The 13,147-nt window shown below is 37.9% G+C and overlaps 2 long non-coding RNA genes across 4 annotated transcripts in view; one reads left to right on the forward strand and one right to left on the reverse strand.

Moving 5' to 3' along the window:
• LOC144375947 (uncharacterized) overlaps window positions 1–13,147 on the forward strand; it is a 257,494-nt gene that overhangs the window by 98,853 nt on the left and 145,494 nt on the right. For 2 of the 3 annotated variants that reach the window (XR_013435858.1, XR_013435856.1), the window contains exons 3-4: window positions 10,576–10,691; window positions 10,791–10,897. This is a non-coding gene — a long non-coding RNA (uncharacterized LOC144375947). The remainder of the gene's footprint in view (window positions 1–10,575; window positions 10,692–10,790; window positions 10,898–13,147) is intronic. The other variant, XR_013435857.1, reaches the window with a different exon arrangement.
• LOC144375943 (uncharacterized) lies at window positions 1,882–7,531 on the reverse strand. The gene is made up of 2 exons (XR_013435844.1): window positions 4,784–7,531; window positions 1,882–3,580 (listed from the first exon to the last, which is right to left on the reverse strand). It is a non-coding gene; the product is annotated as an uncharacterized LOC144375943 (long non-coding RNA).

A 13,147-nucleotide genomic window follows, 5' to 3' on the forward strand; every position in this document is an offset into this window, starting at 1 on the left:
TGAGAGAGTTGGAGAGGTCAGCTCCATGAGCCTTACACATGAGGCCGGCACTCTCATGCTTCTCAACTTTATCACTAACTTGACTGTTACCATCAAACACTGACAACAACTCCTTTAAAGATGAAGGGAAAAAAACCTTTGTCTCCATGCCTGGGGGGAAAAAAATCCCCATCAAAAATTGTAGACCATTCATGGTTAGAGAGTGAACACTAGAATCTTTCCTTTAGTTAAGGGTCAAAACAAGTTCCTCTACTAGTTATTGCTTACTTCTTGTGAATTAGTTTGTCGGTTTTTTTTTTTTTTTTTTTCCTGAGAAGATAGAAGGCCAAGTATTAAGGCATTTGGTTACCTATGGTGGGAAGGAAGTATTTCTGTCAGCATTTAGTTGCTGATAACAGAATTCAGTTCAGTTATTTTTAGCAGAAATGGATTTCAGACAATGAGTAAGGAGCTTACAAAAATCACTAGAAAGATTGGAGGAGTAGAGAGTAGGTGGAACTTCTAAGAATCATACCACAGAACAACATGTCAGGCCTGGACCACTGAGGTAGCTACTGTGTCTGTCATGGTCAAGTCAGTGATATGGGAGGTCATCTTTACCACTGCCTACATTTGCATTTCATCATATCTAGCCAACCTACACCAATAAATAGCCCTTGACTTGCCTATCAATAGCCACGGTGCTGGCCCCTGACCCCTGGCCCCTGACCCCTGGCCCCTAGGCCTTCTGTTATGGTTCCCATATCTCCATACTGCATGGTTTAATGAAAGTAGTGAGGTGCAGCCTCCACCTGAATGTCTGCTTCTACCTTCTGCCTCTCAGGGGGGAATGTCTGCTTGGCTGGAGCTAAGTTCCTCAAGGGACCTAAGGTGCAAAGAATTCTGGGAAATGAGGCTGTCTGCTTTCCAGCCTCTCAAGGGCCATACGGGAATTTTGAAGAGCTTGGCATGGACCAGAGCGTACTAGTTTGCAGATTCTATCATAGGGGCTAGGTGATGGGAGTGCCAGGAGAACATTTTTGAGGGAGAAATAAATGCAAAGGGAGCTGAAAATAACCTCGACTTACCTCACAATTTTGCCTACAGCAAAATTTGCCTAAAATGATGCGGCATTTTATTGTTTTCTTTGGATAGGTGGTTTTGAAGTCTGTATGTAAACTGGCCCTAAAAAAGAGCCTCTGTTTTCCATGGCCTTGACACTTATGGTGGAAATATTTGAGTTTCTTCCTTAGCAGACAAACAAAGGTCCCATTCCTTCTGTGCCCTCTTCAGACTCACCTACAGCTGGGTAGTCTTTCTTCAGCCGAATGTCCATTTGGCTTAGAAAACGCCTCATGACAATGAGTAAAAAAGAGAAGCTTTGGATGACACCTAGGAATGTGTGACACTTTCAACCACCAGGTAAATTGCCCTTTCCCTGCTGAGGTGACCCCAAAGAGAGCTTGAAGTTGCTCGATGTGGGTGGATCACAGAAGTATCTGAGTTTTGGAAGCAGGAAGTCAGGGTGCTATCCTGCCATCATCTTTTTAAAATTCAACCCAGCAAAACACCTTAAGCTTTAATAAACATCTTCTCCTTTAATAGTGTTGACTCCAAGCTAATAAGGCAACCAGCGAATCAAGTGAAGGTAAATTTCTCATTAACAATTTATTTAACTTTGTTGAAGAGAGCAATTTCAACTTCTGCTAATTGAGTTTGTAACAAAAACATGGATCCATTTTACTACCACCCTCAGGACCTTAATCAAACTCCAGGAAAGGTAAAGTAACTCTCATTAGCAGACGAAGGAGGTAAAAAATCCAGGATGGAATGGAAGGTACCAGAACATTGTTAAAATCTAGAAATGTCAACAGGGTTATAAAGCAGAGGCACAGACTGGCATTTCATAATGTTTTGAGTTTTATTTGCCAGTGGAAGAACCGCTTTGAAGCTCAGACTGGACACATATATGACGTGGAAGAGTCTGGTTTTGATATGTGGGTGACATGTTTGACTTCCCCCCTTTATTTAAGAGTTCTCTGTGGAATGCGGGAGGGAGGGCAGGGTAGACCCATGTAGAGGACTTGCTTTTTTCCAGCTGATCCAAAGCCTTTCCCTGTGGCTCCAGGAGGTAGCTGTAATTTAGGAGTTTCATAAGGAAGGGCTGAGCGAGGCTGCCTCAAGTGATAACCCTGTGGGCAGAGGGACATGCAGCGTGTCTGTGATTGGGCAGTGATTGAATTTGAAGGGATTTAATAATTCTTGAAATTCTCTGCCTTTCCTTCAGACTTTCCTCTGGAAGCCTGATTAAATGCGTATTATTTCTTCTTAAGTGATTTTACAGGTCGTTTATTTTGGATTTATGAGCATCAACACGTTTTAAAAGGTATTAGCGAGCAGTGCTGCTGGATGCTCGTTCTCCAAATCCTTAACTCTCTATCTGCATCAGATAATAAGAAGTCTTTTAGATGTGACTTTTTCTTTTTTTGTATACATTCACTTAGTCAACAAATATTTTAAAATACCTACTATGTGCTAAACAGTGTGCTAGGTTCTGAAAATACTCTAGTGAAGAAGACAAACCTGGCTCTTGCTTTCTCTGTATTGTCGAAAAAAAAGAGTTTGGTAACATTTATATTACTGTGAAATTATGGGGAATGAATTAGAATTTGAATTAATATTTTATTACCATTTAATTCACCATCCACTGAATCAAAGTCTATATGAAGAAGCACCTGCAGAATATGGATATTTTTGACATAGGTTGATGTGTGGTACCATATAAGGTAGAAAGAGAAGATGAATGAGGGGAAAATCACCCCTTTTTCCTCCATCACCTTGTCCCCAGGTGGCTGAAAAAAAAATTGAAATTGTCCAATTGTTCCAAGCCTATAGTTCTAAAAGAGATGACCCTTGTGCTGGCACTCATATTTACATGGCCTACTTTGGGAGGGATATCTGAGCTCCTACAGCTGCATATAAAACCTACTTTATGTCTCATCCTCTGGGCTGAGGGTGTGAAGTTTTGGGACAAGTTGGAGCAAGTTCAGGGAGTATGATTAAGTGAATCATTTAAATCACGATGGGGGAGATAATCAAAAGGTCCAAAATGGGTAACTGGTGCTACCTTTTAAGCAAGGAGAGTGAGGCAAGTAAAAAGAAAATGGTCAGTCACAATGTCAGGTCAGGGTGAGCGGTTTAGAAAGGAGACTGTGGGAGACGTTGGGGAGTGGAGAATCTCTATTTCTCTGAGGCCAAGTTTCAAAGTGATTTGGGAGAGGTAGTCAGCTGAAGAGCTCTCTGCAGGACCCATACAAAGAGCCTGTGGAAGTGGTCAGTGGGTGACAGCTGGAGGTCTCTTCTGGCAGGATGCCTTAGTCACTCTGCCCACCACTTTGGGAGACCCGATTGGAGAAGGTAGAAGAAGAACCAAGAAAAAAAACTGCACTAACCCAAAGCAGGGGAGAATTCAGCAGTGGAGTAAGGCTTACGACTTCACCAATTGTTTTGTTCACCCTTTTCATTCTCCTGCCCAATGGTCCTAGGATGCAGACAGATAGCAAAGGGGAAGATGATTCTCCTTACCTGGCAGATGATCAACCTGAAACGAGTGAGAACAAACAAGTTCAAGGTCAGATAACTACGTAGGGTCAGACTTAGGGCTTGAATCCCAATCTCTTCATTCTAGCTGTCATTCTATTTCCATTACAGTTACTAGTATTCACATGATATGTCAGTGTAGGCAAATGATGAAACCGTGCATTGCGAACACATTGACCTACTGAGACATAAATGAAAGATTGTAGACAAGTCACTGTGATTCCTTTGGAGGCTTTGGCAATTCCCCTGTCCTTCACCACTTTCACCTTTCTGGCCCTGATGGGGCACTGATAGAAATGTATCTCTAAGCATGGACCATGCCTGCTCCTACACACTGCTGTTCTTTCTATGACCACAGTCCTCAGAGTAATAAAAAAGGTAGAGGACTAGGAAATATTTTATTCAGTAAGATTTTACTCATTTGCTTATTCAGTTGCTGAATTATCTTCCAGAAATAAATCAGAAAGTTTTGCCATTCTATTTGCCTGCTTTAGTTGGGAAATCTGAGGGAAATGAGTTTAATTCACCATTCCCATTTCTAATTAAAACTTTTCACATTTCAAGCTTTTTGACAGAAAAAAAAGAAGAAATATTGTGTGGAAGGCAGCTTTGAGAAGGCACAATCCATGTGTAATTGCTTGAGAGCAAGAAGGGTTAAAAAAGGCAACAACAAAAAAACCTGTTCGTTTTTGCTTGCTTAAAAGAAAAAAGAAAAAAGAAAAAAAAACAAAAAACAACTCAAACCATCTCCAAATGTAGTTTAATCCATTTTCAGACTCTATACATTATGCATCAAGATTTTGTACAAAAGGAATTTGAGAGAAGCTTTTGCATGAAACCACTTCAGTGGATTAAATTTGCAGTTCAGCACATTAGACTCAAAAAGTGTACAAGACGTTTTGAGAGCCCTGTCTTCTTCTTTTATATGCCTCATTCCTACTTCAGGTAAATAACTTTTTAAAAATGAGTGGATTCCAGCAGCTGTCTTTAAGAAAAAATTAAGAAATGATTTGGTCTTCCTTCCACTTAGCTTAATAATGACTCCAAATGCTTGAAGAACAGAAAGCACAGTTGATCTAAGCAGCTCTGTGGATCCTAATGTTCTTTCTGCCAAAACTGCCCTATCTAAGGTGGAGAAGCTGATGTGAAAGAGATTCCCAAAGGAGCTTGCACAGGTAGCTCTGGTAAGAACTGCAAACCTCACCCAGTTTCAGTTCAGCGTTGCATGACCACTGTGGTAGAACATCTGGATAGAAAGCTCACAATGAGTCATCTGGATGTCTTCTCCTAGTGGATGCCAAACGACATTGAGACCACATCTGGATGCTTGGTGGGCCAATGGCATTTTTATTTCCTGTTATTTAAATAACGGATGGTCAGGATCTGGGAAACATAGTATCTATTTTCTCCTATCCCCAGAGACCACGCATCACCGGGGGAACGCTTATTATTGAAATCAAGTTGAATCAGCAGCACCCAAAGAGCAAGCTAACTCATTTTAGGGCTGTTAAAGATGAGAAGTCTCGGCTGTTGATAGGTAGAAGTTTAAGCCTTAGGCATCTTTATCGTTATAAACCATGGGTTGTCCAAACAGTCTAAAGACCATCTGAAAATTTCTATAACTTTTATTTTTCTAAGTGTTGAAAAGTTCCTAGTGGTGTGGCTGGTTGCCTGGGCTACCATGTTGTGTTGACAGCTTTGGTCCTTTCCTGGCAGCTGAAGACAAAGACAGTGACCAATGAATGGAGAGCTTTCTACTTTGAACTTTCCATTAGGCTGATGATTAATTTTGAAATCCATATTTTATGAATGCTGTGAATTCAATGCAATGTAGTTGTTGAAGTGTCTACATTCAAATTGGATTCCATTAACTTTATGGTGTGATTAAATGCCTGAATCATAAGAGCTAGGAACTGAATTTATGTGCCTTCTGAAAGCACTTTTGAAGACTGGCAGTTTGGATGAGTATAATTTGATGCATGAGCTTGGAAGAACAAACCTAAAGAGACATCATCTTATATCTATCAAGGATCTGAGAACTCAACTTTGAGAGTTGAGGTGGGTGGTCAGTCTCACATGTAGTGAAACTGCTAGTCAGCATGTAGGTTTTTTTTTTTTTTTTTGAATTTCAAAATACTTGATTTTTGGTGAAGGTTTTTTGATAAAAGACTTAGTGGCCTGCCATGACAGTGGTTTTCAAATATTAAAGTACCTGAGCATTAATTGGGGTGCTTGTTAAAAGTGACAATTTCCACCTTTTCTGCCTTCTGATTCTGAAAAGCTGGTGTGGGATTCTGGAGTCATAGACCTCAGTGGGAGAAACCCTGCTTTATTCTCTCTGCCTTTGGAAAAGGGATGTATCTCTCCCATGCCTGCCACACAGATAGTGGTAAGAGACCCAACCCACAGCTAGAACTCTTCCCATTTTCCCATAGTGATCTTTCTATCATCTATGTAGTTCATGCTCATCCGGATGGATATTTATGAAATGGAAATTACCAGTGGTGTGAAAGTCACACATGCCATGTTGGAAAAGAAGAACATGGGGTGGAAAAAGAATGAGTGGCATATTGCAATTTTCCACAAATGAGTTCTGACATCTTATTTGGAATGTGAAAGCACTCCTTAACACAGAGGGGTTAAATAGGAGATGCACAATGCTTCCCATATTTGAGTCAATTTTAGGCAGTTCCTGACAGCAGTGTACAAAATATTTTTATTTCTGCATTTCCCTTTTTAAACTTCTTTGGCTTTAAATATACCAAGATTTACATTTGAGTGCATTTACATTCCAGAATTGATAAAATTAAACACTTTTCACCATTGCTGATAATCCGTACTTATTCTTTAATTTGTGAATTATTTTTGCAGATCCGTTGCAGTTTTTCTATTGAGTTATTAGCATTTTTGTATTGATTTTTAAGAGCTGTTTATATATTAAAGTTTCTATTTCCATTTCGCTGAAAGTATTTTTCCCCCAGGTTTGGTTTTTCTTTTGTTTATTTTCTTTACATGGAGAGATTGAACATTTTCCTATGGAAAAATTTACATTTCTCTTTGCCTGTTCTTTGTGATGATGTTTCATTAGTTTTGTTTTTTAAAGCTCTCTATGTTGCAACAGTGGAAAAATAACCACTCATACTTTTGTATATCTATTTTGTAGTTTTAGCTATATTCTGTAAAGTAAAAATATAAATATATAATCTATAAACATTTTTCCTTAAGTAATTAATTTTTCAGCACCATTTCTTATACATTACTCCCTTGTTGGCTCACATAATAACTATTATTTCTCATAAGCTTAGATGTAGTTTCAACTATTTTTTAATCAATTTTTAATCTTAATGCATATACATTTTATTTGGTCCTAACAACACAATACTAGTGTAATTATTGTTATCCACATTTTACAAATGAACAAAATAAGTAAGGCTTAGATAGTTTAAATTGTGTTTATTGACAGAGCTGAGAGAGGAATCTCAGGATTGAATGATCCCTAATTTTATAGACTCAGACCTCCAAATAAATTTTACCATAAAATAAATTCTTAGTGGAGACAAAATTTAGGTTCCCTATTGTGATTTGAAAAATCTGTTCATATTTTTTTCAGCACTAAAAATATTTTTGGAGTATGATAGTATTTTTAGTAACACTAAATTTTAGTAATTTAGTTTTATAATATTTCAAAGTCTGAAAGCCTTTGCCTCTTTTCACTCTTCAGCTTTCTCATTGCTCTTCCCATTGGCTCATTATTCATGTACATCTCAGACTAATATGGGCAGAGGCAAAAAAATACTTCCTGAGCTTTTCCATGGAATTGCATTTAAAATATACCATCTTTAATATGTTTGAACTTTGCATCTAGCAAAATATCTTTTAGAATAGTTTGATAATTTTCTTCAGGTAGGTTTTTCACCTTAGGGTCATCTCACATATTTTCTATGACTTGTTATTGTAAGAGATTTGTCTGCTATATTTTCTAATCATTATTATTTTTAAGGAAATCTATTTTTAATATTTATTTTTTCAGTTCACTTCTTATTGATTTTTTTAGAATACCTTTTCTCATGGGTTTTCAGTGTCGATCATCCTATCCACAAATAATAATGGTTTTAAGTTTGTGTTAATTACACTTCTCATTTCTACATGTTGTCTTATTGCAGTGGCAGGAAAAACAAAGTACTATTGGTGAAAATAGTCAACCAGAGAGCATGTTTGTTTCCCATTGCCTCTTCCTCCCACAAAATATTCATGAAGAAGCAAATGTGAGCCTGGTACTGTGCTAGAGCTTGGAGGCGGAGCACAGGAACAGTTCCATCACTCTGGAGTTAGGTCCTGGGCTAGATACAGGCAATTATATAATTAATTCAAATTAAAACTCTTATCTGATTTTTAACTTTCATTGGGTTTCAGTTTTACCTGGTGTTTCAGTTTTATGCCATTTGAAGATATTCTTTTAACCTGTTATTTGTCTAAGGTCATTTTCTAGCTTAAGAAAAAAAAAAGTCAGGAATATCTCTTGATTTTTAAGAAAATGCTTTTCAATGTTGCTTCCTTGAACATATTTCCTGGTCATTCATTGTATAATCCATGGGGTAATGTGACATGCCTGACACTGTGCCCTTGGTTTTGACCGAATCCTTCCTGGAATCTGGCTCTAGAACACCTCCTAGAGCTACAAGGTCGACATACTTATTTGCTGGGTGCTGTAAGCCAGCCAATGTATCTAATTTAGACTAGAAGCTTCTTCAGAACAAGAACCTTTACTGAGAAGCTCTTTGTGCTTCTCTGGATTGAAACAGGGAACACCTCACTGCCCAGGGAGGACAGGGTAAGTCCTCAAGTTTCTGGTGAGTTGGTCCAGAAGATGGTGAACGGGCAGTGATACAGAAGGCCATGGCATAGCACAACCTTTCAGAGCAGTTTTGATTTATTCTTATTGGGGGGAGGGGAAAAATTAAACAGAATGTATGGAAAAGATAGAAAACAAAATCTAAAACTCATCTCTCTTCTCACCATCAAGAAATAATAGCCTCTGTTTTATTTGACTGCCTTGTCTTTGCCCATCCATTTCCATCCCCCAAACTATATCACATTAAATGACAGATTTTAACCTTTTTTTGTTGTTGTTGTTGTTGTTTAAATTCTATCATTAACAGTGTCCCAAATCTGTAATTGACTCATTATTTTTGTTTTGTTTCCTCGGGTTAATCCTGGCCCATGAGTTTTGATTTGCCCTGTTCCGGAAATTAATCTGGCTGTTCATTTTGAAGTAGTTCTAACAACAACAACAACAACAACAACAACAACAAAGGAGCCTATGAGGACACCTTTAGTGAAGACACTTAACTAAAGCTGAAATAGCCACACTTGGTTGAATGAGTGATGACCGTGTCATCACAATTTCAGCAGAAAGGAGATGGTAATAAGTCCATATGAGGCCAGAACCTTAAAAGCTGAGTAAGTTTGCTTTAAAAAAAAATCTCTAACTATTTTTCATAGACATGTTGGAATGAAGAAGCTTCTTCTAAGATGAGTATTTTTAAACCACACCTAACACAGATAATAATCAGCCACAGTAGCATAATCTTTGGAAAAGAAGAAAAGAATTATCTATACGTGTGTCTTTGCATCTATGTGCTGTGTGCGTCTTTCTGTCTTTATCTAAATTTGGAAATGAAGAATGTGAGAATATTAGGACATTCCAAGGTACAAAATAGTATGCAGGAAAGGTCACTTGGTGGAGCAGAAATGGCAGCTGCATACCTAAGAGTCATTCCCATCTCCTTTGCTAATAGGAACACAGTTTCATTCAACCATTGGATGACAATGTTTTCAGGGCTATTCCCCAGCCCCAGTTGCTGAATACTGACTCATCCTAAATCACTTGTGATTATTCTACTTCCCTTGTTAGTTACTGCTTAAGGATTGGCCATGTGACAAAGTTCTGGCTTCAGGGATACAGAAGAAATTCTCTTGGTAGTTTTTGGCAAAAGTTTTCTTACTCTTAAAAAGAGAAACAAAAGAAGAAGAAGAAGAAGAAAAAAAAAAACTCCTAGATACTGAAAAAACCATTGATAGAAACATTGTGTTCTCCATGATATTATTGAAGATCTGGACTTCATTTTATGTTTGATAATATATTGGTTTTTGTTGATGTTTGAGATATTTTGAATTTAAGATTTTGCTTACTTTAAGCCAAAAGCCTTCTATATGGTTTAGGTGGTCATTATAAAAAGTAAACAGACATGAGGTATGTTGAGGGAGGAAAACAAATTCTGTTTCTATTTCCAACTCTATCTATGCATTATTCCTTTTATTTTTCCCTACAAAACTGTCTACTATTTAAATCAGAATAATACTTGAATACATACTTGTTTTTAGAATTGGATAGAGTTACTATCCATAAAAGCTAACATATTAATATTTGCTATTGTAAGGGTCTTAGTGAGGTTCCTGGAATAAGTACTTAGTAAATAATTTCTAGTGAATTAAGGAGTATATCCGCTGAAGAAATGACCTTGTCCTAAGGGAAAGAATATTAACAAATTGACAATTTGGGGTCTTTGTTATACTTTTCTTATATTAGAGAAATTCCAAGACCCTAGACATTTAAAAAAAATCACTAGCCTCACATCAAGAAGTAAATATTTAAGGTGTGTCCATGGGTAGAAAAATTTCTGTGGGAAAATTCCTGAGTGCGTAACTGGTCACACTTGTGAGACACAGTCAGTTGTTTCATAGAATATCAGTTTAAGAGGGACAGTGGGCTTATGTAAAGTAAGAATAATTGTCTCATATAATAAAACTACAAGCAGGCTCTTAATTAATGAATTTATCAGTTTTTCACATTAAAGACATTGATCCATCTGAGACATGTTACATAGGCCTAAGCACAGAAAGGTGTATCCATGGAGTTAACTAGGGCAGGATTTGGCCGTGATAGACTCAAGAATGGAGTGGCTCTGAGAAATGGTTTTATTTCTTACTCTTCAGATAGTCAAGATATGCGCGTCCCAGGGGGAACCCAGGTGACAGTTGCTCTGTTACCTTCAGATTCACACTGTCCTCATTGCCATGCAGCCTCCAGAAAGGGAGAAGAGACCATGGAGGTGGTAATGTTTAGTTTTTTTTTTTTTTTTTAAAGAGAGAGTGAGAGAGGAGAGAGAGAGATAGAGAGAATTTTTAATATTTATTTTTTTATTTTTTAGTTCTCGGCGGACACAACATCTTTGTTGGTATGTGGTGCTGAGGATCGAACCCGGGCCACACGCATGCCAAGCGATCGCGCTACCGCTTGAGCCACATCCCCAGCCAGGTAATGTTTAGTTTTGAGCAATGCTCTTCTGAGGGCACATTTCACTCTGTCCACTTTCCATGGGTTGGGATTTAGTTACATGGTCACATCTATCTGTGAAGGAATCGCTTGAGATGAGCAAAAATTCTGAAACACAAGACACTGAGGAAGTATAAGAATGTTTGAATTTAGGAGGAATGGGAGAATGGGTTTTGAGGGGCTTCAATGCACATGTGATATTATAGCAAGAGCCTCTGACTGTAGAATTATCCGATATCCTCCTTGATTTCTTCTGTTCTCCCCACTGCAATTAGAGTCATCCTTGCATAGTGGAAATGTGTCTGTCCCTCACCAACCATCGCCACATCTCTGCTTAAAACATTTCAGCAACTCCTCATTGTATGGAGAACAAAGATATGACTTTTGTCCTGATTCACAGGGCTCTGCACCATCTCATCTCCACTTACCTGTTCCTCTTCAATTTCTCACAATGCTCCAGCCACAGCCTCTTAAGTCTACATTCCACATTTTATTTCCATAGGGATTTTTCACTTACTGTTCCCTTTGAATGTAATGCTTTCCTTTTATCTGTTTAGTTCCTATTCACCCATGAAGTGTGACTCTCCCAGTGGAAACTTCCTTGACTTGGTCAAATTCCTTTAGCTAGGCTGTCATAGCAAGGGTATACCTCTTTTCCTATCAACTGTTGTAGTTTTGTTAAAAAGTAATTGTTGGTGTGATTAATTAAGATTCACCTCTCCCAATAGACTGTAAACCCTGTGAGACAGTGGTTATATCTGCTTTTGCTAATGTATGCTTAACATAAATTCTGACACACACAAGACACTGAGGAAAGACTCATGAATATAAGCATGTTTGAATAAGTGAACAATGCCTGAAGATCCAGAATCTAGTTTGAACCTAGTCACAATTATTCATGTTGTCACAGTCCTTTTCATTTCTGGGCCTCAGGTTCTTCAGCATGAAAGGGTTGAACTAGATGCTGTTGAGGACTTTCAACATCATGGTCCTATGATCCTACTTCAAATTGAATCCTGTGGGCCATCACTTTATTTAATTACTCAGTTATGTTTCCTAAGCAGATGTAGCAATTACCCAGTCTGGCAAAGTGGACTGAGGTCACATTTTATTCTTTCGTCTTGAGTTTTTGACTACTATAGTTTTCATTGCAAACTTTTGACTCCATCCTAATCCACAGATTCTAATTAAAGCTGAAAAGGAGATTGACTCAAACTGATATTTTATTGTTTGTTGTAAGGGGTTAACTCCCTTGTGGGGTTGAGAGATGAGTATGGGTTGAGCATCCCTAATCCCAAATTCTGAAATTTAAAATGCTTCAGAACCTGAATTGTTTTGATCACTGGCAGGATGTCACAAATGAGAAATTCCATATGACCCGACCTCATGTGATGAGTCACAGTTAAAACTATCCTCAGCCTAGCGGGGCACGGTGGCACATGTCTATAATCCCAGTGGTTTGGGAGGTTGAGACAGGAGGATTGCAAGTTCAAAGCCAGCCTCAGCAAAAGCAAGGCACTAAGCAACACAATGAGACTCTGTCTGTAAATAAAATGCAAAAGAGGGCTCAGATATGGCTCCATGGTTGAGTGCCCCTGAGTTCAATCCCTAGTATCTAAAAAAAAAAAAAAAAAAAAAAAAATTATCCTCAGGCTAAAGGGGTAAGATCTATATGAAACAAAAATGAATTTTGTGTTTAGACATGGGTCCAATACCCAAGATATCTCATTATACATATGACACTATTCCAAAATTTGAAAAAGTCCAAAATCCAAACACTTCTCATCCCAGGCATTTTGGATAAGGGATACTCAATCTATAAATAAATACATAAGCAGTCCTTATCTTAAAAGTACTATGGTACTTTTATTCTGGTTTAATTTAGGCTATGATTTTTCTGAAGGCCATGTATTGACAATGCATTAATAAAAAATGTCAATAGTATAAGAATGGGGCTATTTCTCTTCTCCTTTGGATTTTGAGCTTAATATTTACTAAAAAGATTAATTTCCAGGTTATTTTAACCTTGTTTTTGGTGATAGGATAGCAGGTAATGATCTAATCATTACTGAGCCTGATTTTCAGTAGCTAAATGGCATTTATTGATTGATTGATCATGCTTCTCATGTTATATAAGATAAGGACTGCTTATGGAGAGCAGTATTAGTAGGATCCACAGGATGCTTATTTCATTGTGAGCAGTTTGACAGACTGGGGCTATTCCATACATGG

Source organism: Ictidomys tridecemlineatus, chromosome 1 (genome assembly GCF_052094955.1).
Source record: "Ictidomys tridecemlineatus isolate mIctTri1 chromosome 1, mIctTri1.hap1, whole genome shotgun sequence".
In the NCBI taxonomy this organism is placed as follows: Eukaryota; Metazoa; Chordata; class Mammalia; order Rodentia; family Sciuridae; genus Ictidomys; species Ictidomys tridecemlineatus.